The sequence below is a fragment of the Triticum aestivum genome, chromosome 4B (assembly GCF_018294505.1).
Source record: "Triticum aestivum cultivar Chinese Spring chromosome 4B, IWGSC CS RefSeq v2.1, whole genome shotgun sequence".
Taxonomy (NCBI): domain Eukaryota; kingdom Viridiplantae; phylum Streptophyta; class Magnoliopsida; order Poales; family Poaceae; genus Triticum; species Triticum aestivum.
In genome coordinates, this window is record NC_057804.1 from 217,217,917 (window position 1) to 217,227,342 (window position 9,426).

Genomic DNA, 9,426 nt, shown 5'->3' on the forward strand with positions numbered 1-9,426 from the left:
AGTGCTTGTCTAAGTGTTGGTCCAAACCGAGCAATGTCCGGTGCCCCCTGGGCAATCAGGGTCTATGCCAACCCGACGTCTGGCTCATCCGGTGTGCCCTGAGAATGAGATATGTGCAGCTCCTATCGGGATTTGTCGGCACAGCGGGAGGCTTTGCTGGTCTTGTTTTACCATTGTCGAAATGTCTTGTAAACTGGGATTCCGAGTCTGATCGGGTCTTCCTGGGAGAAGGTCTATTCCTTCGTTGATCGCGAGAGCTTGTCATGGGCTAAGTTAGGACACCCCTGCAGGGTATAATCTTTCGAAAGCCGCGCCTGCGGTTATAGGCAGATGGGAATTTGTTAATGTCCGGTTGTAGATAACTTGACACCAGATCCGAATTAAAACGCATCAACCGCGTGTCTAGCCGTGATGGTCTCTTTTCGGCGGAGTCCGGGAAGTGAACAGGGTTTCTGAGTTATGTTTGACGTAAGTAGGAGTTCAGGATCACTTCTTGATCTTTACTAGTTGCCGACCGTTCTGCTTGCTCTCTTCTCGCTCTTATTTGCGTATGTTAGCCACCATACTTGCTTAGTCGCTGCTGCAACCTCACCACTTTACCCCTTCCTTTTCCCATTGAGCTTTGCTAGTCTTGATACCCATGGTAATGGGATTGCTGAGTCCCCGTGGCTCACAGATTACTACAACAACAGTTGCAGGTACAGGTTATGCGATGATCATGACGCGAGAGCGATGCTTGCTTGCGTTGACTTCTTCTTCTGCTTCTTCTTTGATCAGGGGATAGGTTCCAGGTCGGCAACCTGGGCTAGCAGGGAGGATGTTGTTTGAGTTTCTATTTGTGTTCATCCGTAGTCGGATGATGTTCTTATGTATGATGTGTTGTTGTATTCGTGTGGCATTGTATGCCTTATGTATGTATCCCCATCTATTATGTAATGTTGATGTAATGATATCCACCTTGCAAAAGCGTTTCAATATGCGGGTCTATCCTTTGGTGGGACCTTCGAGTTCCTTTTGGATAGGGTCGCATATTGGGCGTGACACTTTCCTTTCTCGATCATCCGAAGGCCATTATTTCAGATATCCTCTAATCAGTTCATGATCTCTTCATTCTCATGTATCTAAATCCCCTCAAGTATCGTTATTTGTTTTCCAATTCTTCCCGGTTACTTGTTCCTTTGATACGTTCATTTTCAATTCTTACGGTGGTTCATTCAATATTTCTCTTCCTTCGTTATCGTATCAATTCATTTGTTATTTCGTTGTTTCAATCCTACCGGTGGTTGTTGAAGACCTTCCTCAAGTTTGCGCTATATCTCTATCTGTAATCATTTTTCAATGAGAATAAGTAGTATGCCAAATCCGTTGTTTGTCATCAATTTAAATTGATGAAGGATAGGCATGACATAATTCTTGTTCTTGTTTCATCCAAGTGATTAATTGCTTCTTCCAAAGTTTGTTCATCAGGAAGTAATTCTCGGTTCCAAGTTATTCATCTTTCTTGTCCGAAGTTCAAAGTTTACTCATTTTGTAGCTCCATCTAAATCATTGCCAGGCTTCAATTATGGTTATCTTCAACCTCCAATTCTTCTTCATAATCATTTTCTTTTCCGGAGATCTTCCAAGAGGCTCTTCATGGTGGTTCATCAAGGATTTAATTCATTCTCGAAGTGTTCTTCAAGATTCTTGTTGGGGGAGTTCAAGCATTCTTCATCTTACATTCCGAAGTGCAATTCCTTCTATCTTATCTTTTGAGGTGGTGTTATGTCATTCTTGATAATTTCCCTTCAAGTTTTATGATTCACAAGTTGTCAAGAATGAGATATTTTTAAAACGGATCATTTTTCTCTTCAATCATGAGATCTATTCAACCCAGCAATTTCTTTTTTGGAGTTATCTTGGGTTGTATTTCACCTAAAGCCTTCCCTAAGAAATGTTGCTATTGTGGTTCTTATCAATGATCCAAGTTTTCTCCTATCATCTCGGCGAAAGTAGTTTTCATCTCTTCGTTGATCTCAAGCAAGCAATTGTTTCTGTTAGTGGCCGGTTGTCACCTCATAATTTTGAGATGTTTTCCATAAGCCCACTACAAGCTTACTCGTTTCGTTGTTGGTTTTCCAACAACCCCGTTATAACCTTCTTGGAAGGGTGCTTTCCAAGCTCATTTGTGGCAGAAGTTTGCATTTTCTTCTCCATTCTGTTATTCCAATGACTTATCTTCTATTCTTTCTTCCGGAAGCATTGTGATGTTGCTCTCTTCACTCATCATCTCTAATTGAGGATCGTGTTCTTTTCGTGCTTATCCATTTAACCGGAGTGTTGTGTAATCTCTTCAAGTTCTTTTCATCTTACAAAGTCTTGCATCTCTTTTCAACCGGAGTGCTGTCCGAATTTGATCTTACTTGTTGCTTGTTTATCTCATTTCAACCAGAGTGGTTCCAATTCCTTCTTGTCCATTGTGCTCGTCATTCATAGCTTTGCATCCTCCAAGGTTCACATGGTGTTCCTAGTTTCTATTTTCTACGCAGTGCTCTCAATTGTGTTCAACTCTGTTTTGTTCTTTCTTTCATCTTTGCAACCTCTCAAGGTTCTTTGGTTTCACTCATTGGACGAAGAAGCAACTTAGTTTAATCTCTTCTCTTTCTCTTCCGTTTTCTCTCAGGTGCCATCCAAGATCTCGGGACGAGATCCTCTTGTAGCGGTGGAGTGTTGTAACGCCCCGGATGTAACTTTCCATAATTGTAACTCCAACTATTGCAATTTCTGGCTATGTGATATGTTATTTCCTTCGTGGTTGGATTTTTGTCTTTCGTTTTGCATTTTTTTTCATGTCATGCATCTCATCTCATAGCATCATGCGCATGGCATCCGCATATTTTTCATAAAGCTTGCATCCGTTCGTAGTTGCCGCGTTCCCCCCTTGCTGTCGTTGACCGATCCGAGTCCAACTGGGGTTTTGATTCCCTCTTGTCTAACCTTTGACCCTCTTTGCACAGCAACCGACCACCCCCCCCCCCTCGCGTGCGTCCGAAACCTGCCCGGAAGCCGACCCGCTCAGTCTTTACCGTTGGTTTCAGATCATCCCCAAGCATCCCCTATTTGTCTTTGGTTTCTCTTTTGGACTCCCTAACCCATTTATTTGGGAACGCCCGATCGCGATCGGAGGATCCAAATCCTCCCCCTTTCGATTTTTAGACCCAAACCCTAAAATCTAGGACATCTGTCCCCGCCGTCGCGGCCGCACTCAAATCCCACCTCGGGATCCTCACAGAACCATCTCCCTCCAACCAGTGCCCGAGGTCGTGCCTCCTCTTCCCTCCTCTGCTCGATCCCGAATAGATCGTGAGCACCGAAAGCCTCCCCATCGCCTTTCTCGTCCATGCCACTGGCGACAACATCAGTAGCCCCCGCGTCCCCGAGCACCTCTCCTCTCGTTCCCGTAGTGCCCCAGGTTCCTGTCTCCCGTGCTCGTCCCCGAGCAAGCAGCTCCGCGCCCCACCGGCCACCGCTGAACCAACAGATGAGCACTGTCGCTCTCTCCCTTGTTCCTCCTCCCTCCCATGGCTTCCTCTACCTCTCATCCATCCTCTCTCTTCTCTATCCAGGTGCTCCCCGCGCCATGGAATCCACCACAGGCCTCCACGTCGAGCTCCACCGCCCATGGATCTCCTCTCCCCGTGGAGCTACTCGAACCCTACCCAAATCAGCCAAGCCGCCGGTGAGCTCCTCTGCCGCGCGCACCCCCAACTCCTCTCCTTCTCTCTGAATGCACTCCCTCCATGTCTGTCTTCCACAAGGAACCGACACCGCCCCTCAGCTCTGCCCGCGCCGTCGTTGCCCACGTGCGGCGCCGGCCAGCCGGATCCGCCCCGTCTCCACCTCGCGGCATTCCCTGCAGCCCGCCGTCGCTCCCCTTCAAATCCCACGCCTTCGTTGTTGTCCCCTGCTACTGCCACTGTTTCCCCCTGTCGAATGAACGAGCACGACGCCCCAGCGCCCGCGCCTAGGCCACCTCTGCTTCAGCCTAGCGTCTCCCCTTCGTCGCACGAGGCCCAGCGCCCAAGCTGGCCTCCTCTACCTCGGCCTTTAGGCCCAATGTGAGTGGCCCCCTAGACTTTTCTTCTGTTGGACCTCTGCCTAGATTCAGCCCATATAGTGTTTTTTTTCCTGTCTGCGATTTTAGCATTATCCGGAGAATTACAGATTTGCAAAAAGCCCCTCATAATTCATGCATTTAATAACTTCACAACCGTGCATCGGTTTAAAATGTTTTAAACATGTAAAATGCTTAGATTTTCATCTAGTTTTATATTATTCAACTTTCATCCATGGTTAAAATGTTTAAACTTGCTCTTTGTTTAATTTGCTCAAATGCCATGCTAAAATGATTTATTTCATAACTAAATAACCGTAGCTCCAATTTTAATAAACTTTATATGTAAATGGGGTGGAAAAATGCATAGATTAACTTGTTGCACTTTATATTCCTGTTTAACAACATTAAAATATGGTTCAGGGCAGAACAGTACCAAACTCAAATTATGCACATGGGGATTTTCCGGAATTGTTGTTTGTTGTTTCCGGCCTCATTTAAACTTGCCTAAATAGTTAGTTTATTTTTGCTTCACCTCTTGCCATGTTTAAGAATATTGAATATTGTTGTGTACCTAAACGAGAGCGAACTAAATAACTCGAATGTGGTATTTCGTCAATATGCAACTTGTTGCATATTGAGCTCCACTTAACTTGTAGTATTTTTTGTTGCACTTGATTTTTGCATATTGCCCACTCATAAACCGGACATACATCACACTTGATTTTTGCATCATGCCATGCTTATGTGATGGTTGTTTACCATGTTGTTTGCTTCTTTCCGGTGGCGCTTCTCCTTGATAGTTCCGGTTATGTTGCGATTGTGAGGATTCGTTCGACTACGTTTGTTTGTCTTCTTCATGGACTCGTTCTTCTTCCTTGCGGGATCTCAGGCAAGATGACCATTACCCTCGATATCACTTCTATCTTTGCTGGCTAGTTGCTTCGTTCTATCGCTATGCTGTGCTACCTATCACTTGTTTACCATGCCTCCCATTTTGCCATGATAAGCCTCTAACCCACCTTCCTAGCAAACCATTGTTTGGCTAAGTTACCGCTTTTGCTTACCCCCTCTTATAGAGTTGTTAGCTGCAGGTGAAGTTGAAGATTGCTCCAGGTTGGAACTTGATTATGTTGGGATATCACAATATCTCTTATTTTAATTAATGCACCTATATACTTGGTAAAGAGTGGAAGGCTCGTCCTTATGTCTGGTGTTTTGTTCCACTTTTGTCGCCTAGTTTCCGTCATACTGGTGTTATGTTCCTTGATTTTGCGTTCCTCACGTGGTCGGGTTTATGGGAACCCCTTGACAGTTCGCTTTGAATAAAACTCCTCCAGCAAACTGTCAAGGGGGTCCCATAAATCACCCAACCACGTAAGGAACGCAAAATCAAGGAACATAACACCCATATGACGGAAACAAGGGCGGCAAGAGTGGAACAAAACACCAGGCATAAGGCCGAGCCTTCCACCCTTTACCAAGTATATAGGTGCATTAATTAAATAAGAGATATTGTGATATCCCAACATAATCCCGTCCACCATGGAGCAATCTTCAACTTCACCTGCAACTAACAACGCTATAAGAGGGGCTGAGCAAAAGCGGTAACATAGCCAAACAACGGTTTGCTAGGAAGGGTGAAAAGGTTAGAGGCTGACATGGCAATTTGGGGAGGCTTGAAGAACAAGTTATAGGAAGCACAACATAGCGATAGAATGAAGCAACTAGCATAGCAATGATAGCAATGAGATCCAAGGTCACGGTCATCTTGTCTGAAATCCCGCTAGGAAGAAGAACGAGTCCATGAAGAAGATGAAGCCACGAAGACGAACCAAGCATAGACGAACGAATCCTCACGATCGCAATGAAACAGGAACTAACGAGAAGGAGCACAACCGGAAAGAAGCAAACACACGGTAAACACCCAAGCATAAACATGGCATGATGAACAACCAAGTATGATGAATATCCGGTTTAAAGAGCATGGCATGGCAAAGTGCAACAAACAACACTACAAATTAAGTGGAGCTCAATATGCAATGAGTTGCATATTGATGAGACACCACATCAATTATTTAGTTCTCTCTCAGTTTTGTACCCAACAATATTAAATGTTATTAAACATGGCAAGGGGTGAAGCATATGAAAACTACCTATCTAGGCAAGTTTAAATGAGGCCGGAAACAACAAACAACAATTCCAGAAAATCCCATATGCGTATTTTGGTTTGGTATTGTTCTGCCGTAAACACAATTTTAATGTTGTTAAACAGCAAAATAAATTGCAGCAAGTTAATCTATGCATTTTTCTGCCCCAAATACATATAAATTTTATTAAAATCGAAGCTACGGTTATTTAGTTATGAAATAAACCATTTTAACATGGCATTGTACAAATTAAATGCAAACATCAATTTAAACATTTCAAACATGGATGAAAGATGCAGATTATGAAAGTAGATGAGATTCTAAGCATTTTACATATATAACATGTTTTATTTGGATGCATGCATTTCTAGTTATTAACAATACAAAATAGGGCCATTCTCTGAAAATATGCATGAAAAGAATAAATGAAAAAACGCATGGAACAGAGAAAAAACATAAGCGGGCCGGATGCAATGCACTATGCAAGCCCAGAGAATTGGACCGAAGCGGATGTTTGCACGTTTTGGAAAGAGGAAAAAGGACACAGAGCAAAAAAGGATTGAGGCTCCATGGGATTCGATCCCAGGACCTCCTATTGTTTGTGCGCTAAGATGACCAGTGGGCTACTGACTAGATTGTGCTGATGAATGGACTTGAAAGAACTTGAAACATGAGCAGAGCTTGATCTGAGTGAAACAAAAATTGATGAAAACCAAAGGTGTGGCCGTGGGGATTTGATCCTTGGTCGCCCGGGTGGACGTGCAGCGCAACGACCAGCTGGGCTGAAACGTTTTTGTGCATTGGAGGGGTTCGGCCCTAGATGACACATCCTCTCGAACTGAACTGAACTGAAGAAACACGAACAGGTAGCAAAAAGGAAAAACAATGGGGGCGCACGGGATTTGAACCCCAGATCCCTCAGATTAGCATGCGCGGCGATGATCGCCAGGCTAGTGAGGGGATTGAGCTCAGATAGGGCGCAATGACGAAAGGCTGACCCCAACTTCAAGCCATGGCTTCAAGACGGACGGCAAAACTCCGGCGGCAACAGCGAGGGAAGGCGGCGGCTTCTACAGCAGAAGAGCATTGGCGTGGGTGCGGGATTTGCAGGGGAGTGCGTGAGTGGTCGCGCGTGTGCAAGCGGAGGCTGCAGGGATAGGCTGGAGCACGAGCATGGAAGAGAGCGGGCGTGTGCAAGCGAGAAGCAGAGAAACAGAGGAGCATGTCGGCGCGTGTGAGCAGGATGGTGGAGGAGCTCGTCGGAGCTGTTCCGGCAACAAAACACGCGACGGAGGGCGCGGATGGAAGCTACGCAATGACGCGAACCCCTTCGTACAAAGCATGGAGCGGGAAGTGAACGGATTCCTCGCCAACGACGGGGTTCCGCGGTGATGCAGGGGCGAAGCTAGGCGTGTGTGCGTGCAGCGGCGGGTGTGTGACGTGGTGCAAGAAACAAGGAGACGTGAGCGTCGTGTTGGTGTAGACAGAAGTGGTGTGCAGCGAGGTGCGCGAGCACGAGCTCGAGGTCACGACCATGGCAGCCGAAACCAGCGACACGCGGACGATGGCTATGCGAACAACGAGACCAGAGAGAGATGGGGTGGATCGGGGCTTCACCATGGGGGTGTTGCTGGAGTCGATCGGGGTCGGGGACGAGCGGAAGCGATGAGGGAAGGTGCTGCCCATGAAGCAGGGGAGGAAGAGGACGACGGGGAGGTAGCCGGACTTGGTGATCCTTGGGCGTGGCTCGTCGTCAGAATGGGTCTGGAGCAGTGTTCTCGAGCGAGAAGACGACGGAGGGGAGGCCACGGCGGAGGGATAGGCCAGCGGCGAGGTCGTGCCCGAGCCGGCCATGGCTCCTGGAGGCGGGGAAGCACGTGCGTGGGTGCCCCTTACCTATGGCAGCGGCGCGGAGGGGAAAAGAGGGAGGAGGAGGAACCCTAGGGCGAGGGCTGCTGGTTTTATAGGAGGGCGAGGCGAGCTGGCTCGGCCACGGTGGCCATGGCGAGCGTGTAAAGCAGAGGAGGAGAGGTAGGAGAAAGGTGGTGAAAGCTACAGTCTCCCCCGCTGACGGATGGGTCCAGCGTTGCCACGTGGGACGAGTGGAAGAGAGGGTTGGCTGGGTTTTGGGTGAGAAAAGGATCTGGAGGGATAAGTGGGCTGATGCTGGGCTGCCTTCTACTGTGCCGGCCCGCTGGATGCTGGGCCGCTGCTCTCTCTTCCTTTTTTCCATTTCCTTAGCCAGAAAAATAAACAGAAATGCATAGGGATAAAATATGGGTGTATGAGAGATATAAGAATATCCCTACGACACTGGAATTAAGAACTAATTGAAATAATTGGTTTGGGCATTTTTAGAGAAAGAAAATTATCGCAAGTTTGAACTAAATTCAAACTTGAGGCAATTTTGATTCCACCCCAATCAAGTCCAAAAGAGTTGAAAATTGGCAGAGAGGGTTTAGGCATGGTGAGCTAGCATCAGGAAAAGAATGAACATTAATGAAGGAGGGAATAATATCGCTTGCAAAAACATGAAGGAAGAAGGAAGGGAGAGGTGATGATACATGGGCATGGCTTGAGAGAGAGATAGCAAGGGCTGATGCACCCACAACATGAAAGTAACATGTAACATAAGGATGAGTGCAATGCACATGATGCTCAGGACAACAACATGAATTACCAAAAGCAATATGACAAGAGATAGGCATGGCAAAACAAACAAGGATGCATAATGCAATATAATAAAAGATGAACATGCTGCAAGAAGCAAAATAAGACAAGGCACTCCACATGGTCATGGCATCAAAATGGAGGAATGAAATATGCAAAATAATTAAGATAATGCAACAAACAAAATAAACACACAACAACAACTAAAAATAAATGGAAGGCAACTCGAGCATCGGTCTCGGGGCGTTACAAGTCTCCTCCACTAACAAGAGATCTCGTCCCGAGATCTTAGTAACGAGACGGAAGAGAAAGATGAAGAGGTGAAGTAAGAACGCAAGAGAGAAGATGAACAAGGTCGAGAGCACTCAGGTAGAAAAGATGGACGGCGAAAATGACGAGAATCAAAAGTTGAAGGAACAAAATAGACTCTAAAACCACTCCGATTAGAACAAGGTAGAAAAAGAATAACAAAGAAAGAATTTCGATAGCACTCCAGCTGAAAAAGGAAGGAAT